Below are 22,767 nucleotides of genomic sequence, written 5' to 3' on the forward strand. Positions count from 1 at the left end.
TTTACTTCTCTATGATTGTAATCTATATTTTGTTTCATCCTATATGTCCAATGTTTATTATATTTATATGTTTGCATATGATTGAGGCCATTATTTGTTTAGCTTACTTATCCAAATTAAGCCTACCCTTTCAATTACCTTTGTTAGCCACTTTGAGCCTTTAAATCCCATTTGTTCTATATTTTACCACATTACTAGCCTTAAGCGGAAAAATAATTATATATCCCAAATTGAATCTTTGGTTAGCTTAAGATAGAATTGTGTGTGTTATTTAAGTATGGGAAATTGTGGAAGCAAAAGATAATAAGGGAATGTGTCATGATAATATACTGGGAATTTGGATACCTACTCATGAGAAACTGTAAGAATTAAAAATCTATGTGCATTGATAAGCTATGTGTATGTTTATGTTTATGTTAAAAAAAATTCAAAAAATAAATAAGGGGACAAAAATTACCCTAATGTTAAATTAAGAATTCAAGGGTCAATGCATGTATGATAAAATTAAAATAAAAGGTTGAAACATGAGTATGGAATGTGAAAGGAAATTTCTAGGTAGCTAGGTATGAATTTTAAAAGTTATATAGAATATATATAGGTTATGTTAAAGCTTGGGTTAATTAAAGATTCAATTTATAAGGTTACTTAGCCATATATATATCCTTACCCTCACCTTACAACCTTGAAAAGACCTCATGATGTTTGCATTTGTGTATTAAATGTTGTTGATTAGTTAGGAGAAGAACAAAAACATGAAAGCATGATTAGAGAAGGATAGAGTAATTACCCTATACACTAGAGAGACTGGAGTGTACATACACGTCAGTGAGGGTTCAATGCTTGAAATAGTATGTTCCCTGCTTTCATGAGCTATCTTCTTGCATTTTTAGTTGTTCTTGCTGTATAAGAATTGAATTAGTGGAATTTGATTTGTAATTGTTTTGAAGAGCTTATTTACTTTTGATCAAGTGGACAAGAATCATATAGTTGCTTTTACATATATAGGTTGCATTGCATTGCATGAGTTTCACATGTTCCTACTCATTTATTTTATCTCCTTCAACTAAGCATGAGGACATGCTAATGTTTAAGTGTGGGGAGGTTGATAAACCACTATTTTATGGTTTATATTGTGTTTAATTATGTGGTTTTATCATGATCTTTACCCACTTATTCATTAAATAAGCATGCATTTATAATTCCTTCCTAAAGTTATTGCATGATTGAAAACTTGCTTCCTAGAGACTTTTAATTATGTATTTTATTTCTCCTTTATTCCATTCGAGGCCGTGATCTGTGTGTTAAGTGTTTCAGGCTTTATAGGGCATGAATGAGTTAGAGATTGGAAAGGAAGCTTGCAAAAAATGGAAGGCTTTATTTTGACCCAGTTTTCGGCCCAGAAAAGCAGACTTGAGCCAGAGAACATGCAGAAACCAACAACAACATTTATTCAGCATAGTTTTAGTTTTTAGATCTAGTTTTCCTCTCCTCTAGGTTTTCTCTCTACACATTCATAGTTTTTAGGATTTGTTATTTTCATTGTTTTTGCATTGGGATATTGAGAAGAGTTATTGCCTCATCAAGACTTCGACATTCTAGTTCGTTCTCTTTACTTGTCTCTTACTCTTCCATGTTCCTTAATTTACTTAATTTTACTATTGGATTATTTTAGCATTTATTAATACAAGAATTACTTTTATTTTCAATTAATCTTTTAATTTCCTTTCTTATGTTATGAATTTTACATTTACAATGAGCGAGTAGTTCCCTATCTTGATGGGGAGTTGATTGAAAGGAACGCTTGAGTTGGGATGCTCAAGAGAAAGATTGTAATTGGGTTTATTGTTGGATTACTCTCTAGTCACTAACACCAATCCTCCCAAGAGCGGATTGGAACTTGTGGATAGAAACAGCATTCCAACTTGTTTAACTTTCCCTTACTTAGTAAGGGGCAACTAAACATAATAACCCTCAATTGTCAGTTAATCTTGAGAGTACTCTAACAAGAATAGGGCTTCCAGCTAATCAACTCCCAGTCAAGGCTTTTATTTAAATTTATATAAATTCTCTAATTTAATTTTCTGCCATTCAACTCAAACCTTTTTGAAAATATCTGATTAATAAAATAGCACACTTTTCTACAATTCGTTGGGAGACGACCTGGGATTCATACTCCCAGTATTTTAATTTTAATTTCTGTGACACCCTTCTAAATTGATAAGCGGATTTCTGGTTGGTTGAGAACTATACTTGTAACGCATATTTTATAATCATTCTTAACTCGCCAATTTCCGCCACCATCACACCCTTTTGTCAACTCGTTGGGAGACGACCTGGGATTCATACTCCAGTATTTTTATTCTGATTTTGTGACAACCTTTATAAATTGATAAGCGGATTTTTGTTGGTTAAGAACTATACTCACAACGTATTTCTTTTATGAATTTCTTAATTGGCTAATTTCCGCCCCCATCAATTTTTGGCGCCGTTGCCGGGGAGTTGCAATTGTGTGCTAAATTATTAGTTAGTGTACATATTTTTTATTTTTGTGTATTTTATTTTATTTTATTACCATGAGCTGTATGTTCCTTTCATTGAATGACGCGTTCGTTGCCTGATTCGAGCTTAGCCGCATTTGATCCTGAAATTGAAATGACTCTTTCAAGCATTAGGCGAGCTCGGCGTAGGTTAGCCTCTGAGGGTGGTGAAGTGGTTGTTATCAATTCACCAGTCTCATCTGAGGGCGAATCTAAAGCCCCATCTGAGGAAGAAACAAGCTCCTTTTCTACTAATTCGGTTGATTTACATGCAGGTAATATGGCGGAGCCCAGGAGGATTACTCTCGAGGAAGCAGGAGCCCCAGACTTTACTCTGCAACCGTATCAAGTGCGTCACCCAAATTTGGCTGCAGATTTTAAACTGAAGACTGCACTAATCAATTTGATGCCCAAGTTTCATGGCTTACCTACTCAAGAGCCTATCAAGCACCTCAGACATTTTCAGACAGCCTGTTCTACTGTTAGGCGTCATGGTGCAGATGAAACTTCTATTGAGAAAAAGGCGAGGGAGTGGTACTCCTCCCAACCTGAAGCGACTGTTACTACCTGGGATATGCTCAGGAGAGAATTCTTGGAAAAATACTTTCCAATTGAAGTTACAGACAGACTAAGAAAAGAGATCTCTTGCATTATTCAAGGTGAATCAGAGACTCTTTATGAGTATTGGGAGCACTTCAAGAACCTTCTGGACGCATGCCCCCACCACATGATTGACAGGTTGGTGTTGATCAGCTACTTCACCCAAGGCATGAAGCCTATGGATAAGACCACATTGGATGGTGCAAGTAATGGTTCTCTGAAAAAGTACAAGACCGCATATGAGGCGTGGCAACTTATCAGTGACCTAGCTGAGTCTATTCAGAATCCCAGGCACAGGAACAACCACCCCAAGGTTGTTGCAGAGGTTTCCTCTAGTAGTAAGACTACTGCCTTCACACAGGCTATATGTGAGATGACCAACCTATTAAAGCAGATACAGCTAAATCAACAACAACCTCAGCCTCCATCACCACAACAATGTCAACAGTTGGTTTCTCAAAGAGTATGCAGAATATGTGCTGATTACACTCATTATACTGATAAGTGTCCGCAACTCGAACAGAAAGACAACACCGTGGCAGCAACTCGTAATTTCTATGACCATCCGAATCAAGGATACAATCAATAAGGCGACAATTACAACCAAGGTGGAAACCACAATCAAGGTTGGCATGACAACTCCAACCAGGGGTGGAGAGATAATTCCAACCAAGGATGGAGGGACAACTACAACAGAGGAAGCAGAGACAATAATGAAAATCAGAGGTGGAACAATAACAACAGATAGCAGAACCAAAATCAGCCCAAGCGCCTCAGAACAACCAACAACAGGTCCCTCAAATCACTTACCCATCTTCCTTTCCCAATGACGAGTTGCTTCACTCTCTTGCACAAACACAAACGACCATGGAAAACACACTTACTGGTCTGATTTCTGCTATACAAGCTCTCGTCTCTCATATGGGATCGTCGAGTACCTCTAACACTCAACCTTCAAGCTCCAGTACAATTTCTTCTCCACCTATACCCAACCCCAATGGTGGCATCAATGTCATCACTTTGAGGTCCGGAACCACACTACAAGAGAGGAATCATGAGGAGCCAAGCTCAGAGGAAAATATACAAGTTGAAGGCATTATGGAGGCAGAAGATGCTGAAGAAGAGGATGTAGTACAAGACTTGGTTGAAGAAGAAGTAGCTCAGCCAAGGAATGGTGTACCAAGGGACGCAGAAGCTGCAAGTGACGCCATTCCTATCCCATTTCCACACCTTGCTAGGAAGTCCAGAAAGCAGATGGAACTAGACCCTAAAATGGTAGAAATATTGAAAAAGGTTGAGGTAACCATTCCACTTTTTGATGCCATTCAGCAAGTACCTAAATATGCTAAATTTCTAAAGGATTTGTGCATGCATAAAGATAAATTACAGAACTTAGAAACTATTCCTCTAGGTAGTTCCATTTCTGCATTGGTAGGTGATATACCTGAAAAATGTAGTGACCTAGGTTCATGCATGGTTACTATTACTATAGATGGTGTGAAATTTTCTAACTGTATGTATGATTTAGGAGCGTGTGTTAGTATAATGCCATTTTCTGTATATGATGCTTTGAGGCTCCCTCCCTTAAAAAGGTCGGCAGCTCATTTTGTTTTAGCAGATAAAAGCATTATCTTTGTGATTGGAATTGCTGAGGACGTGCTGGTGAGAATTAAGGGGCTCACATTTCCTATTGACTTCTATATTTTGGAAATACCCCCTAATGACTCAGGAAGACCATCATCTATCCTGCTTGGAAGGTCATTCCTGAAGACTTCAAAATTCAAGCTGGATGCCTTCTCAGGAACTTATTCTTTTGAGATAGATGGCAGAGCAGTGAGCTTCAATCTGGATGAAGCTATGAAGCATCCTCCTGAAGATCATTCCATCTTCCAGTGCGACATCATTGATGAGATAGTAGCTGTAATTCACCAGGAGGAGGTAGAAGAGAGGCACGTGGAGCAAGATGCAAGTGTGGGGACACCCCCTGGACAAGATGAAGACACGTTACAACAATCACTAGCTCTAGATGATCAAATGCCTAGCCATGAGCAGAAATTGGAAGTAAAGCTCCTTCAACCCTACCTCAAGTATGCTTACCTTGAGGATAATCAGAAGCTCCCAGTTATCATTGCAAGGGAATTCACTTCCCAACAGGAGGAGCAACTGCTCAGTGTGCTGAGAAGACACAAGAAAGCAATTGGGTGGAGCTTGGCGGATATAGTAGGCATCAGCCCTCAAGTTTGTGAGCACAGAATATTTTTAGAAGAGGGAGCAAGACCTGTCCGTCAGTCCCAAAGAAAACTGAATCCCACCATCATAGAGGTTGTCAAGAAAGAAGTGACCAGGCTACTTGAAGCAGATATCATCTATCCCATCTTAGACAGTGAATGGGTCAGTCAAGTACAAGTGGTACCCAAGAAGTCTGAAGTTACAACAGTAAAGAATGAGCATGGAGAGCTCCTGATAACTAGAGTGCAAAATTCATGGAGAGTTTACATTGACTACAGGCGTCTCAACCAAGCTACTCGCAAGGATCATTACCCCTTGCCATTTTTTGATCAGATGCTTGATCACCTGTCAGGTAAATCACATTACTGCTTTTTAGATGGTTATACAGGCTATTTTCAAATTTATATAGCTCCTGAAGATCAGAAGAAGACTAATTTTACATGTCCGTTTGGAACATATGCATACAAAAGGATATCTTTTGGCTTATGTAATGCACCGGCTACTTTCCAAAGATGCATGATGAGTATCTTCTTAGATCTTATTGAGAATTGTATGGAAGTTTTCATGCATGATTTTAGCGTATATGGCGATTCATTTAGCCTTTGCTTGGATAGTTTAGCTAGAGTATTAGACAGGTGTGTTAGTTCAAACCTTGTTTTAAATTTTCAAAAATGTCACTTTATGGTAAAATAAGGTATTGTACTAGGACATGTTGTCTCTAATACTGTTATTTCTGTTGATCCAGCAAAGGTGGATGTCATTTCTAGTTTACCTTACCCCTCCTCCGTGAGAAAAGTCCCTTCGTTCCTTGGCCATGTGATGGGTGGAAATCAGATTTCCACACAAAACTCACCAGCAAGTGTACCGGGTCGCATCAAGTAGTAATAACTAACAAAAGTGAGGTCGATCCTATAGGGATTGACGGATCAAGCAACTTTAGTGGGTGATTAGTTTAGTCAAGCTAACATTGGTGAATTGGGTGAAAAGTGACCAAAAAAATATAAATTGCAGGAAGTAAATTGACTGAAACTTGAAGAGCAAGAAATGTAAAGTACAGCAAATGTAAAGGGAATTGGGTGCAGGGAATTTAAAGGAAGCAGTAAGCAGAACTTAGAATAATTGCAGAGGAATTAAATTGCATGAAAAGTAAAAGGAATTGGGTCCTGGGAATTAAAACAGAATTGAAGAATGTGAAGTGCAGTAAACTAAAGAACTCTCAGATGAGGAAATCCAGAAAAATATCAATTCAGTACCAAAATAGAAATGTAGAAGTGCAGAAGAATCAAAACAACAAGAGAACTTAGATCAATCAACAATTGCAGAAGAGAGAAAATGAAACAGAAAGTAAAACTCAGATTTGATCTACAATTCTTCAAATTCAAAAAGGAAAATTAAAAGATAGCTCTCTATTCTACTTCTACTCCTACTGCTCTCAATTAGAGCCAACCTTTTTAATGAAATGAAAATGATGCCTTCATATAGGATTTGCAAAATGAAAATGAAATTAAAATTGAAAATAAATTACAAGTTAAATAAAATTCCTATTCTAACTCTCTCTTGTGCCTTTGAGTGATGATATGGGCTTTGCTTGGTTTGGCCTTGAATGGATGGACCAAGAGTAGCTTGGTTCAAGTGAGGTCGGGTGCATGGGTTTGCTCCCAGGGTAGTGCTCCGCTTAGTTGTGTGAGCATACCGCTCACTTTCCCTTGGCCTAGCATGCTTTTAGTGTAGCGCTCACTAAGTGAGCATTGTGCTCAATATTTGAGTGCTATGTCTTGTGTTGAGTGCGTTTCCCCCTTCGAGCCTTGGTGATCCCTTGGCTTGGCTATTGAGTGTGGTTTTTGGGCCTTAAATATGCCTATCACTTGTGCTTCAATTTCATGCCAAATATAGATTTTTATATATCGTTGGAAAGCTCTGAATGTCAGCTTTCCAATGCAACTGGAAGCACATGAATTGGACATCTGTAGCTCAAGTTATGGTACTTTGAAGTAAGCATGGTCATGCTGTCACAAGGCTTAAAGTAAAGCCCGAAAATGCTCACTCTAGTGAGCATAGTGCTCACTTCTTTGACCATTAGCCTTTGTTTTTGCTTTCCTTTCTTCCTGGACACGAGAATGCTCACATTTGTGAGCATAGTGCTCACTTCTTTGAGCATTAGCCTTTCATGTGTGCCTTCCTTGGTTTAATGCGCCACGCTATATTTTCATGGGCCACACTTTTAAAAGCGTGGCCTAAGGTTCCAAAGCGTTCTCAATCTTCAAAGCGTGTCCAAAATTCCTCTTTTCTTCTTTTTAGCTTATTTTGTGTTTTTTTGCTTCTTTTTTTTCTTATTTCCTACAAAGTTTATAAAATCAAAAGATCAAAGAAATTTACCATTTAAGCACAAAAGAATGCAATAATTAAGCACTAATAATCAATTTCTTGTATAAAAAAGCATAGAAAAACATGACATGATGACATGTCATCACCATGCAGGTTTCTATAGAAGATTTATCAAGGACTTCATAAGGTAGCATTTCCTTTATCCAGACAGCTGCAGAAAGATGTTGAGTTCGAGTTGAGTAAGGACTGCATGAATGCATTTGATCAGCTGAAGATCGCCTTAACTCAAGCCCTGATTGTGAGAGGACCAGACTGGAGCCAGCCATATGAGATTATGTGTGATGCCTCCAATCATGCAGTAGGAGCGGCGCTGGCTCAGCGTGAAGGTAAGGATCCTTTCGTAATTGCTTATGCTTCTAAGACCTTAGACGCTGCTTAGTCTAATTACACCACCACTGAAAAAGAGCTTCTGGCTATTCTTTTTGCTATGGATAAATTCTGAGCCTATTTACTTGGTACTAAGGTGGTAGTGTACTCAGACCATGCAGCTCTAAAATATTTATTAGCTAAAAAGGAGTCCAAACCAAGGTTAATACGTTGGATACTGTTGCTACAAGAATTTGATTTAGAAATTAAGGATAGGAGTGGTAACCAGAATTTAGTGGCAGACCACTTGAGTCGCCTTGAGCACATTAAGAATGACTCCACTCCTATCAATGATGCTTTTCCATTTGATAGCTTGCACACAGTATCTGAAGGAGTTCCTTGGTATGCACCTGTAGCTAATTATCTAGTTAGCCATACTTTCCCTCCTAATTTTACTAAGCATCAAAGAGACAAGCTGAAAAGTGAGTCTAAATATTATATATGGGATAACCCATATTTATGGAGGTGTGGTGCTGACCAGGTAATTAGAAGGTGTGTGCCCTAATTAGAATTCCAATCCATTTTAGAGGCCTGCCACTCTTCTGAGAGTGGAGGACATTTTGGCCCTTAAAGAATAGCTAAAAAAATTTTAGACTGTGGATTCTGGTGGCCTACTCTTTTTAAAGATGCTACTACCTTCTGTAAATCTTGTTCCCCAAGCCAAAGGTTTGGTAATATATCCAAGAGGGATGATATGCCCCAACAGATTATGCTTTTCTGTGAAATTTTCGATGTTTGGGGTATTGACTTCATGGGTTCATTTCCAAACTCTAGTGGTTACCTTTATATATTGTTAGCTGTAGATTATGTTTCTAAATGGGTGGAAGCAATTCTTACCTGCACTGATGATGCTAACACTGTTATCTCCTTTGTTAAACCATATTATCTGTCGCTTTGGATCACCACGAGCAATCGTGAGTGATCAAGGCACTCACTTTTGTAACAGGAGACTAGCAGGACTATTGAAGAAGCATGGAATTGTTTACAAAGTGGCAACAGCTTACCATCCCTAGACCAATGAGCAAGTAGAAGTGTCTAACAGAGAAATAAAGCACATTCTGAAAAAGATAGTGAAACCTCATAGGAAGGACTGGAGCACCAGACTTGTTGATGCACTCTGGGTGTATCGGACAGCGTACAAGACACCCATTGGGATGAGTCCCTTCCGCCTAGTGTATGGAAAGGCTTGCCACCTTCCAGTAGAGGTGGAACACAAGGCTTTCTGGGCTGTGCAGGAATGCAACATGGGATATTGAGAAGAGTCATTACCTCCATTGAAGTTATTTTTCTAGTTTGTTTTCTTATTCCTTGCTCTTCCATATCCTTAATCTTTGTTCACAGTTATAATTGGATTATTTTTAGAATTTATTAATGCAAAAGATTACTTTTACTTTTAATTAATTCTCAGTTATTGTTTATCATGTCTTCCTTTTATTTCCTTTTTAATCCTGTGCAAGTAATTTTCATGTCAATGGAGTAAAACTGGCAGAACTGGAGACCCTTCGACTCGAAGCATATGATAACTCCAGATTATACAAAGAGAAGGTGAAGGTTGTGCATGACAAGCATATCAAAAGAAGAGAGTTCAGACCTGGAGATCTGGTTTTTCTATACAACTCCAGGCTGAGACTCATGCCAAGAAAGTTGAGATCCAGATGGGAAGGTCCCTACAGAGTGGAGAAAGCAGAGCCATATGGAGTCTTCCATCTGAGTCATCCTTCAAGTTCCAATTTTATCAAGGTCAATGAACATCGCTTAAAGCTTTATCATGGTGAGAAGTTGAAGGAACACAAAGAGTTAGAGGTCTTCCTATTGGAAGATCCACCAACAGAAGCAGATCGAGCTTGTGGACCGTCCAACTTAAGGACGTTAAAGCAAAGTGCTGGGTGGGAGACAACCCACCATGGTATGATCGTTCTTTTCTCTCTTTTGTAGTTTCATTTGGGGACTCTTCTCATAATCTCTACATATAGTCTGCATTTGCATCTGCATATTGCATATATGAAAAAAAACAGAGAGAGAAAGTGGCAGAAAGTTGCGTGGGAGCAATGCAGAAAGTGAGCCAATCGTACAAGCATCACCACGCGCACGCGTCCTTGACGCGTGCGCATCATTTGAAAATTTAGCACATCACGCATACGCGTCAATGACGCGCATGCATGACCTAAGAAAATCGACGTAAAAAAGTTTCAGGCCAAAAATTGTGCTGGCGTGGTGCGGGAACTGTGCCCAAGGCACTAAGTCACTCACGCATATGCGTCCATGACGCGTACGCGTCATTTTCAAATTCTGCTCACTCACGCGTACGCGTCAATGATGCGCACGCGTCGTATACCATTTTGGCACACACCCCAAGCCAAACAGAGAGTTGTGCGTGCGCAAGGCTGCCTTCGCGTGAGTAGCACAATCATGGTCACACGTATGCGTGACCGATGCCTACGCGTCGTCTTCCAATTTGCGCGACCCACGCGTACGGGTGGAGTACGCGTGTGCGTCACTCGCGCAACACTACCAGATCCCTGTGCCACCACTTTTCTTATCTTTTCTTCTCCAATCCTAATTTCTTTCTTCTTTCTTCCTTCTTTCACTTCCTTCTTCTTTATTCTACATCCTATTTCCCCTTCTTCCTTCTTTACTCTTTTCTTCGTCTTTCCCCTTTCATCATATTTTCTTCACCTCACCTCCTCCATTACATCTCTTTGTCACCTTCTTCTCAAGGTTCTTTCTTTCTATTTTTCTTTTTTTCTCTTATTATTATTTATTTATTTTTGCATTATTTTACTTGGTATTAGAAATCTACTTGGATGATTGTTTTCTTCTATAATTGCTTGTGGATTATTAAGGAGTTGTTTGACAATTATCACTAATTATTTTTGGGTTGCTTGCATGTTCAAATTTAATACTTTCAATAACATATTTACCTTGCATACTAAGTGTTTGTGAAAAAGCCCGTATGGCATTGTGCATTTTTAATTATTCTATCATTCTACTCTAATGCCTGTTTTTCACAAAACCCTTTTCATATTTTATTAATTGAATATAATTGTCAATACAAATGTGATTGTTAGTTTGTTACGAGTGATAATACATTTTTGCTATTGATGCTTGATCTATGCTACTCATGCCTTTGCCGGCATGCTAATAAACATCTTGCATCTACTTGCCATAACATGCACTTACTATATTTCCATTGATGAACTTATCACATGTAGTCACGACCATGTGTTAACGACATCCTTCTTTACCGTGGCAGTGATTGTCACTTGTACTGTCCTCCTCCTTGCTTTAACCCTTGGCTTTACATGTTACTTTCCTTTTCACTTTTCAGGATGGCCACCAAGAAGGGTAAAGAGAAAGCTGCTCCCAAACCACCGGCAATGAGAGGAACAAAAAGAGCGCTAGCTGCGGAACCATCCTCAACATTAGTCAAGCCATCCACAAAGCGAGTCAAGAGGATCATTAAGGTCGATGAAACAGAAAAAGCCTTTCCAGTAAGGGACACTGCGCGGTTCACTAACCACTACTGTGAGCAGATGTTCCCCATCCTGGCTGAGCAGAACTACAACAATGAGCACCTACTCATCCTCCCTACCCACATTGTTGAGTTTGTTAAGCCTCGCATTGAGCGCAGACAATGGGATTCTTACGGAGACAGCCACGGCAGGTTAACCTCTCATGGATAGTTGAATTCTACTCCAATTTCCACATGCCAACCCTGCAGTCTGTCTATGTCCGTCAGAAACAAGTCCCTATTTCCGAAGAGGCCATTCAGCGAGCTTTAGATCTCCCTCCTACTGCAGAAGGATTGGACGCATACCAAGAAGCCTCTTTCAAACACCAGACATACCAATTTGATTGGGACGTTGTCCTCAGAGTTATAGCACAACGTGGCAGCAGATGGATATATGGATACCATCGATCACGACCTAAGGGCCTACTGGCTTCAGCACTTACCTTGGAGGCTCGAGTATGGGCACAGATTATGTCCTACTACGTCTTTCCGAGCACTCACGAGTTCTCCTTCACTGCAGATATGGCTGTTCTCCTCTGGTGTATCCTTACAGACCAGCCTCTCAACTTACCAAGACACCTTCGGCGCGCTATGGGACACGTACATATTGCAGGCAACCTACCCTTTCCCACCATAGTTTTAGATCTAGTCTCAGCAGCCGGAGTCTCCTACAGAGCTGGGGACACCAAGACTATACTTTCGCGGGATGATCAGATTGTCCCCAACAGGAAGTACATCAGACCTCCAGCAGCCACTATCAGCCAGACCGCAGACCCGGCCGGAGACACCCCTTCTCCTTCCACATCACAAGCACCTTCAATAAATTAGCTGCTCCTATAGATACTTCAGAGGTTGGACCGGCTTGACTGGCAGGTAGAGCAAATGGATCATCGTAATAAGTGCCAATTTACATACCTCAAGGAGCTGATTGTTGGCAACCACCCACCTGAAGAAGAACCAGACACTCCGGTCTCCACCTCACCTACCAGCACCAGGAGCCATGACAATCCCAATGGTGGAAAGGCTGTTACAAGCCGCCCTTTGTTCCTAACTGATGGCACCGAGGACGGTGCCAAGCTTTAAGTGTGGGGAGGTCGGTCAGTACCTGACTTCCAGAGGTAATCTCTCTCTTAACACCAACATTTTTTTCTTTTGTTAGATAGAATAAATTGCATGATTATTTGCATGTATGTTTGCTTGGTTTAAAGTACTAAAATTCTTTTCAAGACTCTATTTTATAATATTTCACTAATTTAAATTAAAAATTTTTTTGTTAAACTTGTTTGAAGACTGTAAATTGGAACATGAATTACAGCTAAGAACACACAACCCAGTGAGATTTTTGAGCCTAATTGTATGGTTACATCATCTATCCATGATATTTTATTCTGGTGTGTTTCCTTCTCTATAATTGTATTCTTTACTTTGTTCTTTTCTATATGTCCAATGTTTAGTGTATTCACATGCTTGCATATGATTGATGCCATTAGTTTATTAGCTCACTTATCCCAAATAGCCTACCCCTTCAAATACCTTTGCTAGTCACCTTGAGCCTTTTAATCCCCATTTGTTCTATATTTTACCACATCACTAGCCTTAAGCGGAAAAACAAATTAACTACCCCAAATTGAATCTTTGGTTAGTGATGAGCGGATAATTTATACGCTTTTTGGCATTGTTTTTACATAGTTTTCAGTATGATTTAGTTAGTTTTTAGTATATTTTTATTAGTTTTTAATTAAAAATCACATTTCTGGACTTTACTATGAGTTTGTGTATTTTTCTGTGATTTCAGGTATTTTCTGACTGAAATTGAGGGACCTGAGCAAAAATCAGATTCAGAGGTTGAAAAAGGACTGCAGATGCTGTTGGATTCTGACCTCCCTGCACTCAAAGTGGAGTTTCTGGAGCTACAGAACTCCAAATGGCGCGCTTCCAATTGCGTTGGAAAGTAAACATCCAGCACTTTCCAGCAATATATAATAGTCCTTACTTTTCCCGAGTTTAGATGACGCAAACTGGCATTGAACGCCAGTTCCATGTTGCAGTCTGGCGTTCAGCACCAGAAACAAGTTGCAAAGTGGAGTTCAACGCCAGAAACACGTTACAAACTGGCGTTCAACTCCAAGAATGACCTCTCCACGTGTAAGCTTCAAGCTCAGCCCAAGCACACACCATGTGGGCCCCAGAAGTGGATTTCTGCATCAATTACTTATCTCTGTAAACCCTAGTAATTAGTTTTTATAAATAGGACTTTTTACTATTGAGTTTTCATCTTTAGTTTCATCTTTAGATCACGTTTGGGGGGCTGGCCATTCGGCCATGCCTGAACCTTCATCACTTATATATTTTCAACAGTAGAGTTTCTACACACCATAGATTAAGGTGTGGAGCTCTACTGTTCCTCACGAATTAATACAAAGTACTACTGTTTTTCTATTCAATTCAACTTATTCCGCTTCTAAGATATTCATTCACACTTCAACATGAATGTGATGATCGTGACACTTATCATCATTCCCTATGAACGTGTGCCTGACAACCACTTTCGTTCTACCTTCAATTGAATGAGTATCTCTTGGATTTCTTAATCAGAATCTTCGTGGTATAAGTTAGAGCCCATGGATGGCCATTCTTGAGATTCGGAAAGTCTAAACCTTGTCTGTGGTATTCCGAGTAGGATCCGGGAGGGATGGCTGTGACGAGCCTCAAACTCGCGAGTGCTAGGCATAGTGACAGATGCAAAAGGATGGTGAATCCTATTCCAGTATGATCGAGAACCTCCAGATGATTAGCCATGCAGTGACAGCGCATCGGACCATTTTCACAGAGAGGATGGGAAGTAGCCATTGACAATGGTGATGCCCTACACAAAGCTTGCCATGGAAAGGAGTAAGATTGATTGGATGAAGACAGTAGGAAAGCAGAGGTTCAGAGGAACGAAAGCATCTCTATACACTTATCTGAAATTCTCACCAATGAATTACATAAGTACCACTATCATATTTTATATTTTATTTATTTTTTACTTATCAATTCATAAAATCAGTTGAATCCGCCTGACTGAGATCTACAAGGTGACCATAGCTTGCTTCAAGCCGACAATCTCCGTGGGATCGACCCTTACTCACGTAAGGTTTATTACTTGGACGACCCAGTGCACTTGCAGGTTAGTTGTACGAAGTTGTGAAACAAAATTAAGAATATGAACGTGCGTATGAAGTTTTTAGCGCCGTTACCAAGGAAGTAAAGATCACGATTTCGCACACCAAGTTTTTGGCGCTGTTGCCAGGGATTGTTTGAGTTTGGACAACTGACGGTTCATCTTTTTGCTCAGATTTGGTAATTTTATCTTAATTTTAAGATTTGTATTTCTTATTTTTGAAAATAATACCAAAAAAAAATATTTCTTCTTTTTCATTTTTCCCAAAATAATTTTCGAAAAAAAAAATTTAACAAAATCATAAAATCAAAAATAATTTGATGTTTCTTGTTTGAGTCTAGAGTCAAGATTTAAGTTTGGTGTCAATTGCATCTTTTTAATTTTCTAAAAATTATTTTCGAAAATTCATGCATTGCATTCTTCATGATCTTCAAGTTATTCTTGGCCAGTCTTCTTGTTTGATCTTCATATTTTCTTGTTTTGTGTCTTTCCTTGTTTTTCATATGCACTCTTGAATTATTAATGTCTAAAGAATAAAAATTTTTAAGTTTGGTGTCTTGCATGTTTTTCTTTTCTTAAAAATTTTAAAAAATAAGTCTTGATGTTCATCTTGATCTTCAAAGTGTTCTTGGTGTTCATCTTGACATTCATAGTGTTCTTGCATGTATTAGTTGTTTTGATTCATAATTTCTATGTTTTGTGCCAATTTTGTGTTTTTCTCTTCCATCATTAAAAATTCAAAAATAAAAAAAATATCTTTCCCTTTTTCACTCATAAATTTTCGAAAATTTGAGTTGACTTTTTCAAAACTTTTTAAAATTTAGTTGTTTTTTATGAGTCAAATCAAATTTTCAATTTGAAAATCCTATCTTTTTCAAAATCTTTTTCAAAAATCAAATCTTTTTCATTTTTTCTTATTTATTTTCAAAAATTATAAAAATATTTTTCAAAAATCTTTTTCTTAATTCTATCTCATAATTTTCGAAAATATTACAAACAATTAATGTGATTGATTCAAAAATGTAAAGTTTGTTACTTGCCTAATAAGAAAGGTTCAATCTTTAAATTTTAAAATCAAATCTTTTTGTTTCTTGTTAGTCAAGTAATCAACTTTAATTTTCAAAATAAAATCTTTTTAAATTTCTTTTTCAAACCTTTTTCAAAATAATTTTCAATCATATCTTTTTCAATTTCAATCATATCTTTTTCGAAATCAAATTTAAAATCCTTTCTAACTTCTTTTCTAACTTCCTATCTTTTCAAAATTTGACTTTCAAATCTTTTTCAATCAATCTTATCTTTTTGTTTCAATCACATCTTTTTTCAATCTTATCTTTCCAAAATTTGATTTTCAAAATCTCTTAACCACTTAACTTTTTGTTTGATTCTTATCTTTTTCAAAACTGCCCAACTAACTTTCTACCTTTAATTTTTGAAAATCCCTCCTTTTTTTTCAAAATTACTTTTTAATTAACTAATTGTTTTAAATTTTTATTTTTAATTTAATTTCAAACTTTGATTTTCGAAATTTAACTTTAATTTTTAATTTTTATTTTAATCAATTTTCGAAATTCCCTCTCTCTCATCTCCTTCTATTTATTTATTCATCTACTAACACTTCTTTTCATCTCATATCTCTGCTCCTATCCTCACCCTTGTGTTTGGATTATCCATTCTTCTTCACTCTTATTTCCTTTCTTCTTCTACTAACAATAAGAAACCTCTTTACTGTAACATAGAGGATTCCTCTTCTTTTCTTATTCTCTTCTCTTTCATATGAGCAGGGACAAGGAAAAGGGCATTCTTGTTGAAGCTGATCCAGAACCTGAAAGGACTCTGAAGAGAAAACTAAAAGAAGCTAAAATACAACAATCCAGAGACAACCTTACTGAAATTTTCGAACAAGAAAAGGAGATGGCAGACGCACCTAACAACAATAATGCAAGGAGGATGCTTGGTGACTTCACTGCACCTAATTCCAATTTACATGGAAGAAGCATCTCAATTCCTGCCATTGGAGCAAACAACTTTGAGCTTAAACCTCAATTAGTTTCTCTGATGCAACAAAACTGCAAGTTTCATGGACTTCCATCTGAAGATCCCTTTCAGTTCTTAACTGAATTCTTGTAGATCTGTGATACTGTTAAGACCAATGGGGTTAATCCCGAGGTCTACAGGCTTATGCTTTTCCCATTTGATGTAAGAGACAGAGCTAGAGTGTGGTTGGACTCTCAACCCAAAGATAGCCTGAACTCTTGGGATAAGCTGGTCACGGCTTTCTTAGCCAAGTTCTTTCCTCCTCAAAAGCTTAGTAAGCTTAGAGTGAATGTCCAAACCTTCAGACAGAAAGAAGGTGAATCCCTCTATGAAGCTTGGGAGAGATACAAGCAACTGACCAAAAAGTGTCCTTCTAACATGCTTTCAGAATGGACCATCCTGGATATATTCTATGATGGTCTGTCTGAGTTATCAAAGATGTCACTGGATCATTCTGCAGGTGGATCAATTCACCTAAAGAAAACGCCTGCAGAAGCTCAGGAACTCATTGACATGGTTACAAATAACCAGTTCATGTACACTTCTGAGAGGAATCCTGTAAGTAATGGGATGCCTCAGAGGAAGGGAGTTCTAGAAATTGATACTCTGAATGCCATATTAGCTCATAATAAAATATTGACTCAGCAAGTCAATATGATTTCTCAGAGTCTGAATGGAATGCAAGCTGCATCCAACAGTACTCAAGAGGCATCTTCTGAAGAAGAAGCTTATGATCCTGAGAACCCTGCAATAGCAGAGGTGAATTACATGGGTGAACCTTATGGAAACACCTATAACCCCTCATGGAGAAATCATCCAAATTTCTCATAGAAGGATCAAAAGCCTCAACAAGGCTTTAATAATGGTGGCAGAAACAAGTTTAGCAATAGCAAGCCTTTTTCATCATCCACTCAGCAACAGACAGAGAGTTCTGAGCAGAATCCATCTAGCTTAGCAAATATAGTCTCTGATCTATCTAAAGCCATTTTAAGTTTCATGAATAAAACAAGGTCCTCCATTATAAATCTTGAGGCACAAGTCGGCCAGCTGAGTAAAAGAATCACTGAAACCCCTCCTAGTACTCTCCCAAGCAATACAGAAGAAAATCCAAAAGGAGAGTGCAAGGCCATTGAATTGATCATCATGGGCGAACCTGTAAGGGAGGGAGAGGATTTGAATCCCAGTGAGGAAGACCTCCTGGGACGTCCGGTGATCAACAAGGAGTTTCCCTCTGAGGAACCAAAGGAATCTGAGGCTCATCTAGAGACCATAGAGATTCCATTGAACCTCCTTATGCCCTTCATGAGCTCTGATGAGTACTCTTCCTCTGAAGAAAATGAGGATGTTACTGAAGAGCAAGTTGCCAAGTACCTTGGTGCAATCATGAATTTGAATGCCAAATTATTTGGTAATAAGACTTGGGAAGATGAACCTCCCTTGCTCATCAATAAACTGAGTGATCTGGATCAACTGACATTGCCTCAGAAGAAACAGGATCCTGGAAAGTTCTTAATACCTTGTACCATAGGCACCATGACCTTTGAGAAGGCTCTATGTGACCTTGGGTCAGGGATAAAACTAGGAATCTTTGAGGTGCAAGCTGCCAGAATTTCATTAGAGATGGCAGACAACTCCAGAAAACAAGCTTATGAACAAGTAGAGGACGTGTTAGTAAAGGTTGAAGGCCTTTACATCCCTGCTGATTTCATAATCCTAGACACTGGGAAGGATGAGGATGAATCCATCATCCTTGGAAGACCCTTCCTAGCCACAGCAAGAGCTGTGATTGATGTAGACAGAGGAGAGTTAGTCCTTCAACAAAATGAGGACAACCTTGTGTTTAAAAGTCAAGGACCTCCTTCTATAACAATGGAGAGGAAGCATGAAAAGCTTCTCTCACTGCAGAGTCAACCAAAGCCCCCACAGTCAAACTCTAAGTTTGGTGTTGGGAGGCCATAACCAAACTCTAAGTTTGGTGTTGAACCCCCACAACCAAACTCTAAGTTTGGTGTTGGTAGGTCCCAACCTTGCTCTGATTATTTGTGAGGCTCCATGAGAGCTCACTATCAAGCTACTGACATTAAAGAAGCACTTGTTGGGAGGCAACCCAATGTTATTTAATCATTTTTATTTTATTTTCTCTTTGTTATTTCATGTTTTATTAGGTTGATGATCATGTGGAGTCACAAAAACTACTAAAAAATTGAAAACAGAATGAAAAACAGCATTGAAAATAGCACACCCTGGAGGAAGGGCTTACTGGCGTTTAAACGCTAGTAAGGAGCATCTGGCTGGCGTTTAAGGCCAGAACAGAGCATGAAACTGGCGTTAAATGCCAGAAACAAGCAGCAGTCCGGCGTTTAAATGCCAGGATTGCACCTAGAGGAAAGCTGGCGTTAAACACCAGAAATAAGCATCAGACTGGCGTTTAACGCCAGAAACATGCACCATACTGGCGTTCAACGCCAGAAACATGCTATAGACTGGCGTTGAACACCCAAAACAAGCAAGGAAGTGGCGTTTAACGCCAGAAACATGCTGCAGTTTGGCGTTAAACGCCAGGATTGTATATACAGGGCGTTTTACACGCCTAATTGGTGCAGGGATGTAAATCCTTGACACCTCAGGATCTATTGACACCACATGATCCCCACATACCTCCACTCACCTTCCCTCCTCAAAATCATATATCACCCTTTCCCAAGAACCCTTCACCAATCACCTCCAATTCCCCTCCAAAACCATCATACACCCACCTACACCCACCCACTCAAATTCAAACCATCACTCCTTCCTTTTCACACATCATAACCACCTTAAACTCCCAGTGGCCGAACCCTTCCCACACCTCCATCTCCTCCATCTCTTCTTCTTCTCATCCTTCCTTTCTTCTTTTGCTCGGGGACAAGCAAACATTTTAAGTTTGGTGTGAAAAAAGCATTGCTTTTTTTTCATAACCACTAATACCTCAAGGGACGCACTTCCCTCCACAAAACTATTGGAAGCAAATCAACACCTCCCTAGGAGAATTAAGTTCCAACATGGGACAACTAAGGGTGGAATACCAAGAGTACTCCATCATCCTCCATGAAATTAGAGAAGATCAAAGAGCTATGAGGGAGGAGCAACAAAGGCAAGGAAGAGACATAGAGGAGCTCAAAAGTACCATTGGTTCTTCAAGAAGAGGAAGACGCCACCCTCACTAAGGTGGACTCATTCCTTAATCTCTTTGTCTATTTAATTTCTGTTTTTCGATTTTTGAGCTTTATGTTTATTTATATTTGTGTCTTATTACATGATCATTAGTGTCTAAGTGTCTATGCCTTAAAGTCATGAATATGAATCCATCACCTCTCTTAAATGAAAACTGTTTTAAAAACAAAAGAACAAGAAGTACAGGATTTCGAATTCATCCTTGAAACTAGTTTAATTATTTTGATGTGGTGACAATACTTTTTATTTTCTGAATGAATGCTTGAACAGTGCATATGTCTTTTGAAGTTGTTGTTTATGAATGTTAAATATGTTGGCTCTTGAAAGAATGATGACAAGGAGACATGTTATTTGATCATCTGAAAAATCATAAAAATGATTCTTGAAGCAAGAAAAAGCAGTGAATACAAAGCTTGCAGAAAAAAAATAGCAAAAAAAAAAGAGAAAAAGAACAAGCAAGCAGAAAAAGCCAGTAGCCCTTAAAACCAAAAGGCAAGGGTAAATAAAAAGGATCCAAGGCTTTGAGCATCAGTGGATAGGAGGGCCTAAAGGAATAAAATCCTGGCCTAAGCGGCTAAACTAAGCTGTCCCTAACCATGTGCTTGTGGCGTGAAGGTGTCAAGTGAAAACTTGAGACTGAGCGGTTAAAGTCAAGGTCCAAAGCAAAAGCAGAGTGTGCTTAAGAACCCTGGACACCTCTAATTGGGGACTTTAGCAAAGCTGAGTCACAATCTGAAAAGGTTCACCCAGTTATGTGTCTGTGGCATTTATGTATCCGGTGGTAATACTGGAAAACAAAGTGCTTAGGGCCACGGCCAAGACTCATAAAGTAGCTGTGTTCAACAATCAACATACTAAACTAGGAGAATCAATAACACTATCTGAACTCTGAGTTCCTATAGATGCCAATCATTCTGAACTTCAATGGATAAAGTGAGATGCCAAAACTATTCAAGAGGCAAAAAGCTACAAGTCCCACTCATCTGATTGGAGCTATGTTTCATTGATAGTTTGGAATTTATAGTATATTCTCTTCTTTTTATCCTATTTGATTTTTAGTTGCTTGGGGACAAGCAACAATTTAAGTTTGGTGTTGTGATGAGCAGATAATTTATACGTTTTTTGGCATTATTTTTACATAGTTTTCAGTATGATTTAGTTAGTTTTTTGTATATTTTTATTAGTTTTTAATTAAAAATCACATTTCTGGACTTTACTATTATTTTGTGTATTTTTCTGTGATTTCAGGTATTTTCTGGCTGAAATTGAGGGACCTGAGCAAAAATCAGATTCAGAGGTTGAAGAAGGACTGTAGATGCTATTGGATTCTGACCTCCCTGCACTCAAAGTGAATTTTCTGGAGCTACAAAACTTCAAATGGCGCGCTTCCAATTTCCTTGAAAAGTAGACATCCAGGGCTTTTCAGCAATATATAATAGTCCATACTTTGCCTGAGTTTAGATGACACAAACTGGCGTTCAACGCCAGTTCCATGCTGCATTCTGGAGTTAAACGCCAGAAACAGGTTGCAAAGTGGAGTTAAACGCCAGAAACAGGTTACAAACTGGCGTTCAACTCCAAGAATGACCTCTCCACGTGTAAACTTCAAGCTCAGCCCAAGCACACACCAAGTGGGCCCCGGAAGTGGATTTCTGCATCAATTACTTATCTCTGTAAACCCTAGTAACTAGTTTTTATAAATAGGACTTTTTACTATTGAGTTTTCATCTTTAGTTTCATCTTTAGATCACGTTTGGGGGGCTGGCCATTCGGCCATGCCTGAACCTTCATCACTTATGTATTTTCAACAGTAGAGTTTCTACACACCATAGATTAAGGTGTGGAGCTCTACTGTTCCTCATGAATTAATACAAAGTACTACTGTTTTTCTATTCAATTCAACTTATTCCGCTTCTAAGATATTCATTTGCACATCAACATGAATGTGATGATTGTGACACTCATCATCATTCCCTATGAACGTGTGCCTGACAACCACTTTCGTTCTACCTTCGATTGAATAAGTATCTCTTGGATTTCTTAATCAGAATCTTCGTGGTATAAGTTAGAACCCATGGATGGCCATTCTTGAGATCCGGAAAGTCTAAACCTTGTCTGTGGTATTCCGAGTAGGATCCAGGAAGGGATGGCTGTGACGAGCCTCAAACTCGCGAGTGCTAGGCATAGTGACAGACGCAAAAGGATGGTGAATCCTATTCCAGTATGATCGAGAACCTCCAGATGATTAGCCATGCAGTGACAGCGCATCGGACCATTTTCACAGAGAGGATGGGAAGTAGCCATTGACAACGGTGATGCCCTACACAAAGCTTGCCATGGAAAGGAGTAAGATTGATTGGATGAAGACAGCAGGAAAGCAGAGGTTCAGAGGAACGAAAGCATCTCTATACGCTTATCTGAAATTCTCACCAATGAATTACATAAGTACCACTATCCTATTTTAGATTTTATTTATCTTTTACTTATCAATTCATAGAATCAGTTAAATCCACCTGACTGAGATCTACAAGGTGACCATAGCTTGCTTCAAGCCGACAATCTCCGTGGGATCGACCCTTACTCACGTAAGGTTTATTACTTGGACGACCCAGTGCACTTGCTAGTTAGTTGTACGAAGTTGTGAAACAAAATTAAGAATATGAACATGCGTATGAAGTTTTCAGGGACGTTACCAAGGAAGTAAAGATCACGATTTCGCACACCAG

The 22,767-nt window shown here is 38.8% G+C and overlaps 1 non-coding gene across 1 annotated transcript; it reads right to left on the minus strand.

Moving 5' to 3' along the window:
- Positions 1-17,104: 17,104 nt before the first annotated feature.
- On the minus strand, positions 17,105-17,212 carry LOC148548708 (small nucleolar RNA R71). Its single transcript, XR_015897580.1, has one exon. It is a non-coding gene; the product is annotated as a small nucleolar RNA R71 (small nucleolar RNA).
- Between the last annotated feature and the right edge of the window lie 5,555 nt (positions 17,213-22,767).

Source organism: Arachis ipaensis, chromosome B8 (genome assembly GCF_059453495.1).
Source record: "Arachis ipaensis isolate K30076 ecotype BB chromosome B8, ASM5945349v1, whole genome shotgun sequence".
NCBI lineage: Eukaryota > Viridiplantae > Streptophyta > Magnoliopsida > Fabales > Fabaceae > Arachis > Arachis ipaensis.